Genomic DNA, 18,743 nt, shown 5'->3' with positions numbered 1-18,743 from the left:
TTCCAACGAGGTATCGGAATAGGTATTCGGGTACTAGATAAGGGAATGGCAGTCTTTAAATTTAAAACGTCAAAACGAAAGGTTGACACCCACGTGCTGGTCCTTTCCACCACTCTTGGCCTTTTTAGGCCAATAGAATTTTACTAAGTTTTAATAAAACTGTTTGGTCCCGCAGAAACTTTCTCATTCGATATTTACCTTTCGGGCGAACATTATTACATGAAAATACTATAATATTATACTTAACATTTCTACTTAAGTATATAAATGCTTAATTCTAACAAGATGTTATACATGAGCTGTTACTAATTTATTTAATCTCGCATGGCAGCTTTTACATAGTAATATGAATGTAACCTTGAATCTATTTTTATCTTGCAACTCAACACAGCTGGGCCGTAAATTCGAGTCGAACAGAATTCAGTTAAAGTTCAAGGTCACACGTCAATTTGTATTTTTAGTTGCAGTATTTGATTCTTTTATTTACCCAAGATGCGATTAAGATTTATTATTGTTTATGAGTAGAAACCCATCTATACCAGAATCTTAAGTTTTTCCAATTGTTACTTTTACAATATTCATTATAGTCAGCGAGTTATAGCATTAATAAAATCTATAATTATAATTACGCGTCTATAAGTATAGGTACGCGTTTACAGTATTTTTATAACAGTAGTTAGCTTCTATCTTGTATTTATAAAATTAGTATTAAAATTCTTTATTCATAATTATACAGTATATAAATTTATAAATATTCAATTTTCTTTTTCAATTTTCATACACTTCCATTATTGCTATAAAAGTTATTGAAGCATGTACTTGCTAAATTTTACGTAAACAATCTTTCCCATAACTTATTTTCTAAGTTTAATGGAGATTTCCCGGAAATTTATATTCAAAATAACATCGCGCTGAAGTTTCACGACGTGACATTTCGAGGGCTGTGGTCACAGTGTTCCAATTACACTTGAGCAGTCTCGATTCTCCGAGGCGAAATTCTTTTACGTAAAATTTTATTACATTTACAAAGAAAAGGTTAACAACATACATTTTACTTCCTATTACTAAACGATTACGCTACTGGTTACCTGTTCATGGTCCCTTTCGACCATCTCTTCCCTGCTTCTTCCATAGTTTAGAACCATGGGACTTGTATATCCTGTTTATACCTTGTCGTGAGGTTGTCGCACGGCTATTGAGAAGTAGAATTGACTACAAGGCTAGATTTGTATAGTTGTGTCGTTAAACCATACTCTGCCACAAACACTAACTGAAGGTCGGCGTTTCTGCTCGTGTCATGTGGAATATGTCAATATCCGAAGTGATTTGGTTGGACAGAGTTATTACCCTCCCAATTGGCATTACCAATGACATATTAGTTCTGCGCATTGGGAGAACAAACAACTGATGCTCCCATCAGGGACACACAGTTCAATACTAACAATAATGGCAGAGTTTATAAATATCATCTAGTGTTTAAAACTCATTAGGTGCTAACAACGCGACTGGCGCGTTTTCGTAAGTTGGCAATTAGATATAATTAGCATGATATTTAAATGTGGTAATTAAATATTATTTAATAGGTCAGCAGTGACAGTTAAGAGGAAGCCAGTTTGATAAAGCCACAGATTGTATTCGTACAACCTCAAGTAAAGGAGTCTCAAAAAATTATAGGTAAGTATAAGTAGTGGTATAATAAAATGCAAAAACAAAACATATATGGAGTGACCCTACAGACTAGAATATAATAAATAAAATTCCGATAGGCTATATACCAATACAGTAAACATCAATGCATAAACCGAGAGCAGTTGTCAGTATTCGACGTATGACGCATTCTTGACACGTGTTTAAATTTATCCCGTGGGTATTCTTCCTTACTCGAGATCAGTTGCCCGCTTCTCCTTACCCGTTAGGTATGTAGCTGCAGAATAATAGCGATCAAATATCTATTGTTTAAGGTATCAAATTACTCTGCAGTAATATATTCCCAGCGAATCCATTTCCAGTAAACAACTTAGCTAGATCAGCAAGTCAATTGGCGAAATTAGAGACGGTGTATTATTACATCATATCACAGCACATTATACCATTACGGTGTATTAGCCGAATAATCATTCTTCATAGTATCATATTTTCTTACAACTGTAACAACAATTAATATTTCATTTCGCTACTCGATTTAAAACGCTGATTCTATAATTAGTCCAATATGATTATGTACCAGAATTTAATGTTAATGTGTTACTTTTTATTGTATAAATAACGAAGAATAATTTATCTAGATGTCACTCGAATCCAAGTACTTAGCTTGTAACTATCATTGTATAATATACTATTGTACCGATACGCTACTAATAAATCTCACCCTGCTACATCGTAGACTTCATTATCATCGTCCTCAACCTACACATCGAACACCACACTAGTGACCCAACAGGTATTTCAGTTCCCATTATTTTTGAGTTCCCTGAGTGATCCCAATTCAACAGTAGATACAGCGATTGTTTTTACTCACCGGTAACATACAAAGCTTCTATTTTTGTAAATTGAAAACAATTAAGATTAATTTTAATTAAAAAACAAGACAAACAAAGAATCACCAAAAATAAATATTTAAAAAAAATCCTATTAATTGCGATGCTTTATTTAGCAGTGACCGAACAATAAGTAATAAAAAACCCAAAATCTATTTATTATTTTAATAATAGTATTTTTTCAATAAAAATGTGGCAAATAGTATGTGCGATATTTTTAAAATAATATAACATAATGTATACGAGTATACACACAGAACAGATAATAAATAGAATACCGATAGGCTATATTCAATACGCCGCATGTTGACGCAGGCTTTTGAATGTGTGAGTGTCATACGAAAATGAAGCACGTATTATGCACGTCCAATAGTGTGTGTAATACGCCAACATTAATTAATGAGCGTAAATGCATAAACCGAGAGCAGTTTTCAGTATTCGACGTAAAACATATTCTTGACACGTGTGTAAGTTTAACACGGATTCTTCCTTACTCGAGTCGGTTACCTGCTATCGCCTTACCCGTTATGTATGTCAGTTCCCTGAGTGTACATCAAATGAATCTTGGATTTTATCGCCATATTGACCTCTACGACCGACCAAAATAAATTGTGATAAAAATATGTTTATGAAATTACACCATAGGCGTACTAAACACGGTACGTTTAATTAATTTTATAAAAAAATGCATTAGAGACAGTATCTGCCAATTCTTTTTTTACTTAAGGTGATACATCAGTGAAACGGCAAATAATTTTCAACTATAGGCGCGACGAAATTTTCTCGCTGCCATTCGGAGAGAGAACGTTGAGCTGGAAACACGTCAATTAGTTTCGTGATGGCGACGGGCATATTTATTCTTAAATCGTGTAAAAATGACTAAAAACGTTACCCATTTACTTTAAAAAGAAAACATGTCAATGAATATAATATTAATATTGTTACTGATAGAACATACGTTATAGTTCCACCACCACCCGTCATATATGCACAGCCGTGGATATGCACGGCCGCTTTCTATGACGCTTTAAACGTGTCTGATAGTAGTGATTTTAAGTGGGAACTAACTCGTTCGAGTGTCATAAGCGGGCAATGCCAGAGGATGTGTTCAACATCTTGGTGGTCATGCCCGCAGGTACAACCCGGCCCATCTACTATCAAGCCAAACTCGTGGAGTCTGGCGGCGAAGTTGCCATGGCCGGTGAGGAACTGGCTAATCCAGTGCGAAGGTTTTACTGATAGAACATACGTTAAAGTGCCCACCACCACCCGTCATATATGCACAACCGTGGATATGCACGGCCGCTTTCTATGACGCTTTAAACCTGTCAGAAAGAAGTGATTTTAAGTGCTCATTCCGTCCCAAGAGGGAGCCGCACGGGACTGATGCTGCAACCATGCACCGTAGTGCTAAAAGAAGAAAGTTAAGAAAGAAAATTTTTGTTTTTTGGACTGGCTCTGCTGTCCGCTGACGTTAAGCGCTTTGTGTACCCGCATACTGAGTGTCACAAATTGAAATGGATGAGTCTACAGAAGAGTCGGGACTATCCCGCTCCCCATACGACGCTGAAAATTTCTCAAATGCCGCAAAGTTGGCCTCGGTTGCTACCAGATCTCCATGACCAATTGGGCTCGTGTGAGGACGGACCCTGGCAAACAGCTCCGCTCGTTCGAATTCCATAAGCGGGCAATCCCAGAGGATGTGTTCAACATCTTGGTGGTCATGTCCGCAGGTACAACCCGGCCCATCTACTATCAAGCCAAACTCGTGGAGTCTGGCGGCGAAGTTGCCATGGCCGGTGAGGAACTGGCGAATCCAGTGCGAAGGTTGGAGTCTTCTAGTTTGGTGCCTGCAGAATACGTCTGGAAAAAAACGGTAAGTGTGCCGCCCCTTGGGGGAGGCGGTCCACCTCGCCTGCCATGCCGCAAATGCGGTCTTGTACACAATGTCACTTACAGTCTTCCTGTAAGGAACGTCCTCGGATCTCTGCGGTGGTGTCAGATGGACACCGGTGAGTGTTGTGCTGATCCCCCTCAAGAGGAGGGTGATCGATCCTCTGACTTGGACGTGCAGATCGAGGGGTAGCATCCCCGCGAGTACGGCAAGCGCGTCAGTAGAAGTTGTGCGGTAGGCTTTGGTAAGCGAGATCAGTGCCTTAGTAGTGCGCGTCTCACGAGAGTTAAGGAGTTTACTCGGGAATACCAAATGCTGGAGGCGTAACCGGCAATTCCCATGAAAATTGCGCCGTATGCTAGGCTTAAGTCCCCAATTGCTGCCCGCCATTCGGGCCATTCTCTGATAGGCCGAATTGGCCTTAGAGACGGCCGTCTTGGCGTGGTGAACGAAAGACAGCTTTTCATCAAGAATTACTCCCAGATACGTAACCCTTTCGGATAAACGCACTGAGGTCTGGCCAAAACGAACCGTGGATGGCCGTCGAGTTATGTTGACCCGAGAACTACCCCTGAGGAGGACAGCTGACAGTCCGTGGCTGCACGCTCAAGTAGAACAATAAACAGAACATTAAATAGACACATGTTGGATTTATATGACAAATTATATTTCGTTTGACATGCGTCATTTTCACCCGCGACCCGCAATCCTCGCATCGCCTAGCCACGATCTTTTAGACCGTGCCTCAACTGAGGTATAGCCTTAACGGCACACTGAGGAAAAGGTATTTGTTTCGTGGCACACCAAATAAAAATCCCCTAAAAATATACTTCATATAAAATATTATTTGTAGGTAGGTATAAGTACTTACGAAACAATAAAATAATATTATATAGAGGTACATAGCAACGTAATATAGATAATAATTTTGTTACTGGGGAAGATATAAATTGATTTAGAGAATAAAAAAATAGGTCCATTGATGTTAGTCGCAAATATTTCGTTACACTTTGGGTAATATTTTATGGTTACGTGTTACAATATTATTTCACCGTAGCACAGTTCTCCGTGAGCTTTCTTATCGGAAAGAGATGACCGTATACTATACGGCCATCTCTATTTTCATAGCCGATTTTGGCAAAATTCATGAATTCAAGAATGAAAACCTAACCTAACCTTACTTAACTTAACCTAGTGACGGGCCTCCAAATCCGCGGCTAGCTCCAAGGGTTGGAAGTGGAGGGTCAATCGTATGAGGAGTAGCAGGCCAAGGTCTTGTAGTAGGTGGCGACTATATAAGTCACCATTTTAAAACTCACAGCAAAGTTAGAATAGGTCTATATATTGTTCACGTTATAAAGTTCACAAAGATTCACAAAAGTTCACAATATTATAATTAATTAAAGTTCAAAAAGTTAATATTATTCACATAATTGTCAGTACACAGTATACGGTCGTCCGTAAAATGATAAAGTACATTACCACTCGTAAACAAGAAATATTAAATTCGAAAAATTACACAATTATTCCAACGTATCAAAGGGTCGCCACTATTGGACTTAGGAACCGATGCTCGAATGAAATGAAAGTTCAAAAAAAATTCGGGGCCTTCGTTGAGGAACCACTGTACGAAAACTAGGTTTCGCGTTCAAAATGTTAAAGTACCAGGTAGGTATTTATCTCGAAATTATTCGCGATTTCTGCTGTCGGGTTTAGGTATTTATAAAATAATTTTCTCGCCCGAAAACGACAAAGTCCAACTCTAGGTATTAACCAGGAGGAGGCGGGGGGAGTTGGGTGAGACCACACTCCTGTGCAAACTTGCACAATTATATGATTTTGTCAAAGCGAGCTCCGACGTGGAGACACCGCTGAGACGACGAGAAAACTGGACACAGAATCCGAAAATCCTGGGTTTTTATCTAAATCTGAAGATTTCATCCCCCTAGGTCAGCGTTCCGCGGGTCACAAATCTGTAAAACATTTTCGCTATCAAATTCGCACTTAATCATCTGCCACGCAAAATCGCCAGTAGGGAGGCTGCCAAAACCAATTGTATTTGGTGCACGCGAGCGGCCGGTACATAATAGCGAGCCCGTGATTTCACCTAGGTCTCCGTAGATTACATTTTGTAATTAGTATTACCGTTTAGGATTTCAATTAACCACGCGAAAACCTCACGTACGGAGGAGTATGATACATCAAATTGTTTTTCTTCAGACTGGCTAGCATATGAACATACCCCACGTGACGTAAGTCTCGTCATGACTGAGCGGCAGGAGCTACAAGCTCGAACCTATAAGCAGGCCGCCCACGCACAACGTACACATAAGCGAAAAAAATTTAATTTAATAAATTACTAAACTTTATCGTCTACGTACACATACATGTCTTATATCTAATTAAATTATAATTACGGCGGGAAAAACAATCTTGTCCTGAGCCCTATATCTCGCGAACCCCTTAAGTTACGCGTGCTACGAAATAACTCAATTCACCGCGGTCTAGAGACGCTTACGTCATTTTAAATTTCAATCTGATCGGATACGCGCAGCTCTAGTTATCATTAATAATCTGTTTGTATGGAGAATTCGCGTCTGTCGCGGATTGCGTAACAACGATGGGGCCATAGACTAATATACTTTGATGGGGCTTTACGCGTGAGCGAGGAAGCTGCCGCTATAATCGGGATAGGGAATTGATCCAGTTGTGCGAGGGAGACAACTGCCGGGATACCGAATGGGAAACGCAGCTCTAAGAGTCGTCCCTCACACATTCACAGTCGGATTATTTCTAGACATAGCGAAGGCCTTCGACAAAATCTGGATCGAAGGCCTCATAGTACAACTAGCCAGAGCAGAAATCGATCTCCCCATGATAAAAATCTTAAACTCATTTCATACAGTCAAACAATTCTCGGTTAAATACCACGGTATCAGATCAACAACACGCACTCACACCGCCGGAGTCCCCCAAGGTTCAGTTTTAGCCCCTACTCTTTACAACCTATTCACCAGGGACATCCCCATCCCACTTAACTCCCCTTCAAATTCATGTATAGTAGCACAGTACGCCGACGATACCGCAATCCTAGCCAAATCCATCAACAGAAACCAAGCCGCAAAGATAGTACAGGAAGCAGCAGATAACATCTCGCTATGGTGTAAGAAATGGCGCATCAAAGTCAACGCTGAAAAAGTGCGGCAATAGTATTCTCACACCTCACCAATCCACACAGCGCACGCGCCAAACCCCTTCACATGAACAACACGGCCATCCCCTGGACCGACACAGTAAAATATCTAGGCCTCCACTTGGACAAGCATCTTACCTTTTTTAAACACATAAATATCAAAGACAGACAAGCCAGAATAGTCAAGGCAAGACTCAACCCAATGATAGGCAAACGCAGCAAACTATCCGTCAGAGGAAAATACACGGCAATCATAAGACCAATCATGACGTACGCCTGCCCTATCTGGGCACACGGAAGCCCCAACCTAATTAAAAAACTCCAGACTGTACAAAACGTAGCCCTACGCTCGATCACAGGCGCTCCCTACTACGTCAGAGGGACAACCCTCCACAACGACCTAGATATAGAACCCCTAGCAGACCACATACAAAAACTAGCAATTAAATTCTACGACTCCATAACAAACCACCCCAACCCCACAATCAGTAACCTAAACGACTACGACATAAACGACATCACCGAGTTCAACAGACCAAGAACCATACTAAGACGCAGCCCCCCGCAACCACCATAAAAATATATGTATTACAGATCCACAGGCCCGAAGCAGAAGCAGCAGCAACAGACGTCTCCACCCAGGACCCCCCAACACTTCTGCTTAATTCTTTCAGATCCCCGGCAGACGCTGACGACATATCCAACCAGGAATCACCACTACCAGGACATATCAACACACCACCGCTAATACCAGAGCCAAGCAGCCCATGACATCTAACACAACCAAGGACAACCACTAATACCAATTCCTTTTCAGAAAAAATCACAGCGGTGGGGTTTTTGGCCGAGAGTATTGCACAAACCACTCTCGGAGTTTTTCACCCCATCGCGGTTCACTTTTTGATGAACGAACAGGTTTAACTGATTCCCTGATAAAGTATCTCTTCTCATGGACTTCGCTCGAGCTGGTGACTGGTGCACGCCTTACTCCGAAACTCGCTACCTTCGCAACCCTCTCAACCCGATGTCGAAGCCAATGGACCCAGATGTACCACAAGGATCCCGGTCGGGCGGCAAGATGGTCGATACGTTGGAAACAAAGGCGGCGACGCGGTGGGTGCGGTGCGGGCCGAGGCGGTGGCTCGAGATCATGAGAACTTAAAATTTAAAAAATTAAAAAAAAATATATAATTAAATAAATTCAATTAGTAGCTTCTAAAATCAAATCTTACAAAACAACACCCTTGCATTAAAGGTGTAAACCTCTCCCGGTCCTCCTCAAGAACCGGGAACTTGATATTGAAATTAAAAATAAAATCGCACACGTAAAATCATACAATCCTATAATACAGACAATTAATACAGATGAAGGGGATGTGGGAATAGCTCGGGTGCCCCGAAACCGAGGATTATCTCAAGTCAAGTCAAGTCAGCTCGCGGAAAAACTCGCGCTTCGATTATACGCGGGATTCGTCGACTCCGCGTATGATATTTAATATGGATGTGATAAAAATTAGAAGTCAAGGATATTAGGTACCTTGTAAATGTTTTAGATGCTGTGTGGATGTTATGTATGGAGCTCAGGTCTAGATCGATTTTCGGCTAATTAGATTTGATTAAAATATCGATTAATTAAATTCTAGCTTAATTCGCGGGTCTAATTATGTTGCTATTATATTCTAATTATGATTACGTTTTTATATATTAATGTCGGTCTACAATTATTTACGTTGATATTATCTAATCATTGCAGTTATACAGTACATAATACATTACATTTTAATTACATTATTTATCATCAATCGAGGTCCAATATAAGATTACGCTATTTTTTTAACATTAGTATACCTATTGACTATTTATTTAACATTATAAAAATACCTATTATTATTATGGAATACCAATTACTATCATCTTATTCAGGATGTCTATCTGTTACATTATGTGTGTAATTATCATATTAAATTTACATTAATTATTATTTATTATTACATCGTCGATATTTATCGTCTTACCATCACTCTTCATGGTCCTTGTGACCGACTTATAACATCCACAGTTCACCCTGAGAAGTAGCGGGCCCTGTCAGAGCAAACTGCGGGACTTCCACATATACCTATTCCATATGACTCTGCTTTGTCGAGGGTCGTAAGCACATAACCGGTGGTACATTGACTATTACGATCAGATCGAGCGGCTGGGTGGCACTACTCCTTATGGGAGCGCCCTCACAGGGGCACGTAAATTGTGTTTACGTCACTAGCCTAACAAATAATCTAGTAAATAGGCTATTTTCAAAATTTGTTTGCCGCTGGCTTCCTGTAAACCGAAAAGAACCGTGTTTTATTTAGGCATGATGTTTATCTCGATCTATTTCCAGTACAACAGCTTCCGGCAGATCGATTGCGTTATCTGCGTCAAAGAAAATCACCGCTGATATTAGGTACCTAAATGTTTTAAAACCAGTACATAAAATGCAGTATAGTAATAAAACTGGGGTAGGTACATCTTTTCCCTTAACAGCTATGAATAATTAGAGTTAGATTCATGTGGTTTTGACGCAATATTTTTAATAGGCATGACCTACACTAAAAAAATGATTGGTTATGACGACAGCTATTACATTTTACTTACTAATTTCTACGAATTTAAAATGTAATTCTGGGATGTTTTCCCCGAAGACTTTAATCAAGCCGAATATAATATGTTGTGGTCTAGAGATATTGAGAAGGCACCCACATACTTAAAAAAAAATACAATCGAAATAATGTCGGTAGATACTTATTATTAATTATATATTATAATATATATACCTATTTTCCTGTGTTATTTAATTAAATCGCGACGTAGGAAAACCATCCTATTTGTGGTACAAGTATAAAATTCCCAGCATTGTCACCTATAATTATTGGTTCTAACATTTAGTCACAAGAGTGAGGGGAAAAACTGCATTTTTTAAGCCACCTGCAATTATTTTTATCCATCCATCAAGATATACGTAATAGCGCCTGTACAGGGAATGGGACAACTGGACGCCAGAACAATTGGACGCCGCACTGTCGTAGACACGTAAACAGAACGTAGACGATGAATTTTAATCAGTTTCTATCTACTACTTAGTAGTTTTAGTTCATTTTACTCTTAACATAATGGTTTTTTTTATTGCGGATTGAGAATTACCATGCCTAAGGTTTATATAAAAATAAAAAACTCTCTTTTCGTTGGAACTTAAACATATCCACGATTTAATCATTATGTACGTGTGCATATTTAAATTCTCACGAACTAAATTTAAATATAGATAATAATATATTTTTTTTTAAGTACGTGTAAGTACCAAAGGTCTATTTATTTTCGAATTGGCCCGGCGCCAAATCGTCTTAGACCCCCTGTACACGCGTATGAATTTACTTGCACCAATAGTGTGTATTTTAAACTATCGCTATAATAAATAATAACTGTTTACACGTAAAAGTGCTGACTCTCTTGCCAATTTCATTCTTCAAGAGCAAGCGAGAGGCGATGTTATCATTTTATAGTACTATTTGAAAGGTCGTGAAAATCGGTTAACCTCAAAATCAGTCTCTGCGCGGTGTAGTTCGTTTTTTACCGACATGTTCGTTACTATCGTTCTACTACGCATGCGCAGATATTGCACGGTCCAATTGTCGCGTGAAAATTCAGAAGCTTCTGAACCTTTTTGATTCATGCATGTAACCTTGAAATTTGCTCGATAATAATATGTGTTTACACATGTAAACGAGGTATGAGTTACGTGTTAACTCATTAGTGGCACAGGTGTCCACATGGACTCATCAATTTTGTTGGTGGTGTGACATGAATTTTTTTTTGTTTTGAAAATTGTTTATTTACATTTTTTATATATCTGTAATATAACAGAGAATGAATAGTGAAAATAAAATTTTCATATCATTTTTAAGTTTTGAGATAATAGCCGTATCCATATGGACACGCGTGACACTTATGTTATCATATTTTTTTTTTTGATTCTATGGTTTATTAGTAGAATTATTATAAAGTATGATAGTTTTCAATACACATTACACAAAAGCTAATATTGCATTTTCTTCACTGCGTTCTGATTTCAGATGTTTCTTTTTCTTTCAAAAAATCGGTCACAGCGTCGATTTTTTCTATTTTTTTGAATAAAATAATTTAACCCATTAAATCGTTTATCTGCTAGAACCATTGATTTTGATGTACATACTTTTGAATATCCATCCTATCAAGATCTATCAGCGTTCTTGTTTTCCACATTTTTCCTGTAAAATTGATATTTTGTGCAGCTAGGTGTAATTGCGTGTAGAATCTCCAGTTGCAGTATAAAATATCATATTGGTCTATCTATGTTCTTGCATTCCTAGATTTCACTTGTGTATCTGCTTTTAATCGTCTATGATTTAAATTATCGATTATTCCACCACCATCCTCATCTGTTAAAATCACAGGATTTGGTCGGCGGTGAGATAAATAATAATATTATATTCGTCGACATTATCATCATCACTAGCTTCATAAAGTGCATCCAATGCATTGTTTACCAGCATTTCTCTTTCTTTAATCTTGGATATATCCCAGAAACTAAATAATTTGACAAAATGAGAATAATATAGTTTATAAAAAATATAGTGATAACAAATCATAATTTAAATTTGTAGTGTTAAGTGGCACGCGTGTCCATATGGACACGCATTTATTGATTATGCAATAACACCACATAAACAAAAATAGTTCCATTTCTAATTACATAATATAATGAAACTGCACACGTTTATAATGCATTCAATGACAGAAATATTATTCTTTGAAACAATATAATCAGAAAACCACGGTTACCTTTAACATAAGTCCATCTTTTTGTGATTATAAAATGAATGGCCACTTTGACACTTGATATTAATTTTATTATGTCAGCTAGATCATTCAAATGACGAACAATTGAAGCAGTGTACTTATTCAACTGACTAACGTTTATAAACCAAATTGTTATTTTAAAATAACAATTAGGCAAAGTAAACTGTACTACAATAATTGCGTGTCCATATGGACACGGGTGACACTAACGTGAGCAATTGGGTCTGGCACTAGAGTTTTATAAAATTACCGGTATGTAATAATATTATTAGCATGTTTTTTTATTCGTTTTCATTTTTTACGAATTTAAAAAATTCTAATATAGGATTTGACACAAAGGTGTTGAAACCTTAGACTATAGATACATCTAGACGCCACCCGTTGCATTGCTAAATGAAGCTGCGTGCCGTGCGTTTGGTTTGTGGGCGAGCAAACGCATTCGTACACAAATGTTTGAGGCCATAGACCATTTCGCTAGTGCTCGCACTAGACGCTCAGAATTAAAATATATTTTTTTATTTTTTTTACGTTATATAGTATTTTTAAGCGGTCAAAATGCAACCATTAGGTAAAGATATCCATAATTTAAGTTATTTTAAAGAAACACTAGGTCACTGATATTAAAATATATAATAATATACAAATAAATTATCACGAACATGTATCAACTTACCTATGAGACTTAATACCATCTTCTTGCTTATCAGTACGGCTACAATATTTTAATACAACACACAGAACCATCTTTTCTACTTAATTCACTAAAATTATTTACCACTGACTTTATGTTTAACACAAAAAATAGCTATTTCAGCAACACGGTTATCGACGCTTAGTTAAGCAATAAGCGAAGATTTGCCGGCTACACCGTAGCAAACCATCTACCACATCTGTAAACCTTTTATCTTACTCTAGCGCGTGTCGCAGAGATTATAAGGGTGCCGAATATTTTCTCACTCGCACTTATGCATCGTTTTTGTTCAGGCCTTGGTTGAAACCCTCCCAACCTTATTTCAGCCAAGCCCCACTTCAACGCTTCAAAAATCTTGCAAAACAAAGAAGCACAACATGTTAATGGAGCAGAGCGAGAAGGAAATAGATTTTTGTTTGGGAATTATTGCCGTATTTTCGATAATCAATATATCGAGCAACCCCGTCCTGATAAAAGATGGGCTTTAGATGGAAAAAGTCGGCAGCATAGACTACTATTTTCGTGTTTAGCGAAACTATTAACGGCATCATAGTGCCGTAAAAAGTTGCTCGTTTACAAGCTTCTATTGTATTATAGCTGCTTCTAAGAATTACCTAGGTTTATCGAAATATATTGAAGAGTAATGGCAAGCACTCATGACTAAGGATTCCAATCCCGGGATCCCGAGCTATTTTCGATACATAATATGAATCCCAGGATTGGTAAACATAATCCCGAAACTTTCGGGATTGATTTTTTTATCAATTTTTATCAAAAATAAAATAGAAATGAAACGATAACAGAAAAATACTTTAAATAACAAATAACTATATTAGAAATAAACTGAGTTTGAATGATATTTGATTTATTACCCATGTGTAAGTTGCAGATTCATTTTATTTTTTCACATAAATTAATAAAAATGAGTAAGATTGGAAAAAAACAATGCTTCGCACTTTTAACAAAGTAATTCCACCATGATCTCATACGTTTTACGGCAGTTTCATATTTGCCTGACTAATTAGATTTATGAAGTGGAAAGGCCATTCAGTATACACCATGATTTGCTTTACTATTTTAAATCTCGCTAACCCATTCATTACGTGTTTACTATCAGAAACAGAAATCTTATATTAAATTCACATTATTATTTATATTACAATATTATTTACTCCATTAAACTTATGTATTTCCAAGATTGAACGTACACAATTTTAACAATAAATGTCTTAAATAGTATAAATTGTACTAGATTTATTTTTGATCGATTTTATCAATGTTATTTGTATATATAAACTATGGAAAAAAATGCCAATCCCGGATTGTCAAATTGTAATCCCGAAATCCCGGGATCAAAATTTGTCTCGGGCTTGGATTCCCTGCTCATGACATATCCTAATTATGGTGGTTACCAACATAGTATTCTGGCTGTATAATGAAGGTGGAGGTAATAGAAGGTCGTTGTTGAGATGAGAGTTTATTGGTTGATACAAGAATACACTCAATACAATAATAAGGATGATGACGTGAGATTATAATCGAGAGGTAATGATGTACTGAGATCGATATGATCAAAGGATTAGTTATAAGAATGCACCAAAAGACTTGATTCGATTGGAAAAACGGATGTATTATGTCGAGTGAAGAACTCTTAACAATAGCAGCACGTCTCGTGACGGACTCAATGAGTTGAGTGTAGATTCTATGATTGTTCTTCTTATTTATTTTGATGCAGTACATTTATTACCATAGATATTGTCGTAATTCTCAATCAAAACAAACAATGGTGGTCGAGTTATGATTGAGGAAACGTTGACAATTATTATTGCTATAATGTTTTATTTTAATAACAGAACCTACATATTAAAGTGTGTCATTCATTTAATTCTGAATGGTATGATTACAACAGTATGTTCTCTTACTTTTTATTCTTGTATGATGTCCCTGATTAGGTTAGGTTAGGTTATGTCTTTCAATAAAAACAAACAATATTACATATTTCAATTGATTTTATTAAGAAAAAACCATACACAACTATGACATTCAAAATCTATAACATACTTATTAATATTATTATATTTTTTTTTTTTTTAGAATTATTAATAACCATGTCCTTGCTTTTTCGTACAAGGTGGTTGTTAGTAATTTTGAACAATCACAAACACCCAGGCTTTGAGAAAAACACATAAATGTTTTTGTCATGACCGGGAATCGAACCCAGGAACTCTCGGGTGGAAGGCGAGCGCCTTACCCACTGCACCACGAGAGCCGCCATGAAAAAAAAAGAGTTATTAGACATTTTAAAAACAAATTATTTAAAGTGAATTCTTATTATAAAACAATAATTCAAGGAAGGTGTCATCTTTGATTAATAAATAAAAAATAATATACTAGTAATTAGTATTAGTAATGTAGTTTAATTATTATTATTTAATTTATTATTGGAGGGGGGCATGCAATTTATATTATGTAGACACAATCATTTTTATCACCATATTCATGATTTAAATAAATTATAAGTAATGCATTTGTTTAAAATAATTATTAAAATTTGATATCAAAAATACTCCACTTATTTACAATAAAATTCGAGTAGAAAAGCTTGAACAAAAATGTTTGCATTGATAGGTATTATTCTCTGGTTCAATTAGTATTATTTAACGCTGAGAAATTAGATATTTCATTATTATTGAAATGATTCACAAATTAAGTAATATTGATTTACCTCGGATACCAAAACTTAAAAGTGTTTGATGTGTTTAATTTTACACCACACACGGAATATTGTGTAATAATATTTAACTGGTACAAAATAACATAACTATTACATGAGTTTATTGGGTAAGTACACAAAAATATACAGATTATAATAATACATCACTGGACAATCTTTACTTTTAACTATAATTGTGTCGCTGAGTTTCAAAACCCCCTATAACACTTTTTTGAAATAATTAAGATATATATATCGTTGGATTCGTTATTAAAATCTTTATCGCCTCTTTCAAAAGCCGCTATGATTAACTGTCATTTATGAAACAAAATCAATGTGTCTATCAAATCCCGCTATAACACTACTGAAAAATTCAAAAACCTTTTTAGTTCAAAAAGTTTTTGTTGATTTTCTCAACATAATGAAAAATTTTTGTTATAGCGGGTTTTGAAACTCAGCGACACAATTCAAGTCATAACAATATGGTCAAGTGTTTGCTGTAAAATTTTAAATTTATTTGAGGCGTCTAATAATGATGAAAACTAATAAGTCCATAATAATTCAATATTAGTGGGAAATTACTTTTTTGTGCGTTATTGTAACTGATTGGTTTTAAGGTTAGTTTCGTTTTTCTAAATAATGTATTTGATTTTCAAACTAAACAGGGCTCGAAAGAGCAACGCTTGGAGCGACGTTACGGTTCATGAAATCCCCAAAAATATCGCTCCGTCTCATGATAAAAATTAATTTGACCATTTGAGCTAGGTAGGCCATATAACAAAAAATTAACACATTTAGTTTTATAATATATACATAAAATTAAATAACTATGTGAATATTTTCGGAAAATTATTGAGCGCTCTGGTTCGAAAAATGTTCCATTTCGAGCGCTGAAACTAAAACGATGCATATTTCTATTAAGAGTCTGTCCACAAGGCTGGTTTTTGCGCGCGAGTAACAAATTGCGCATTCTCCAGGTACATGTAACCCAATTCAGCCATCCGACTGTCGCACGACAATCGCCTGCTAGCGCTAGACTCTGGACGATTGCGGTGTTGGCAGCCATTACAAAATGAATTACGACCGCTTGGCATTCGAATCCGAGACTTTTTATTGCTACTCCAAAATAAATTATGAGTGAAATGCCGAGAATAGGTATTGAAAGTAATCGGGAAATACAAAATCTCATAGAAACCGACTAACACAATTCAGTTGTTGGGCTTTTTTCTACACTCGCGTTTGTTTTTTTGCAGATTCAAAAATGAATTACGTCATCTAGCCGATTCACTGGCAAATGGAAAGCGCAGACCATGCTGTTTCTGGACGGAAGATATTTCTGGTTCTCGAGTGTAAATCACGATGGGACTCGCGCCTTGTGGACAGGCTCTAAGCCATTTTTATAATAAATTCATGAAAAATAAAATTAGACGTGTCAACATCTATTTATGAGAATCGTTATGTTTTTAAACATCTTTTTTCCGTGATTTTATTGCGATTTAGAAGTTATATACCATTACATATTGATATATTTTTAAATAGATTTTGACGATAAGTGGACAGTTTTTGTTACATATTAGATGCCTCATTTTATTAGTTATACCATTACGAGACATTATATTGTGTTATAATAAAGTTAATGAACTGACATGAAAGCTAAGTGGCCAAGATAACAACTAAACAAGAATGTTAATACAAAATCATTTCTTAATAATTAATAATTTTATTTTTTGACAGTATGTAAAACACAATTAATTATAAAAATTAATGGTCACCCTTCATAACAAAATATATAAACAACAGTCATCAATCGATACAATACAAAAGTCTAAAACACTGACATAGTCAGAATGTAAAAATTATAGGTATAATGATTGTTCTAATCTAAAACTTGAATCAACACAAAATTTTGGAATGAATAATAAATATAATTATGTCAGTAAATTGAAATATAAATCACTCAATAACAGGGACAAAATACTATTATAATAACAGAGAATGAGAAGTATTATAATATGTATATAGGGCAGACTTAATTCTAATAACATATATGGCCCAGATTTTATGTAAATTAGTGGCTTTATAACATATTATGTATTCACCACATAATGAGCATGTCCGGAAACCTATACGTATGCAGTTTGACATATCACACTTCACCATGAAATATTGTATCTAAAATATATGGCCGTATATTAAAGACCGTCCAACCTCATTGGGTCGTACAGTACTGACATAAAATTCATATCTAAATAAAACACGGTTCTTGTCGGTTTACACTTTTACAGGAAGCCAGGGACAAACAAATTATGAAAATAGCCGATATACTGAATTATTTGTTAGGTTAGGTTTTCATTCTTGAATTCATGAATTTTGGCCAAAATCAGCCATGAAAATTGAATTAATGTTCATATTGAATCTAATAAAATTGGAGAGCGTATAGTACCTATACAGTCATCTCTTTCAAGAAAGTCAAGAAAGCTCACGCTGAACTGTGTCACAGTGCAATGTTTTACGTACAATTTACATGTAACCTATAATGAGTGGTTCTGCCCGACATAAATGAGAATCTGTGTGTTATAATATCGTCTCTGTTCTGGCAGAACACACTAACTGGAGAATAATAGTTTTGAGTAATTTGACTTTGAAGTTGTTAAAATGTTTGATAAAATAAAGACTGTTTATTTATTAAGAAGGTTTCCCGACGGTAAAGTTTGAAATAAGGAACATTTTGGTATAACTAGCTCAATATTATTATTATAACTCAATATGTCATTATTTCGAATTAGTGTCTTCTGCCAGAACAGTGACGATATGTTGTTAGAAATAGGTCTACCATAAAC

Source organism: Rhyacophila brunnea, unplaced genomic scaffold, assembly GCF_057557595.1.
Source record: "Rhyacophila brunnea isolate RB1 unplaced genomic scaffold, BYU_Rbru_1.0 scaffold_17, whole genome shotgun sequence".
Lineage (NCBI taxonomy): Eukaryota > Metazoa > Arthropoda > Insecta > Trichoptera > Rhyacophilidae > Rhyacophila > Rhyacophila brunnea.
This window is presented reverse-complemented; position numbering follows the sequence as displayed.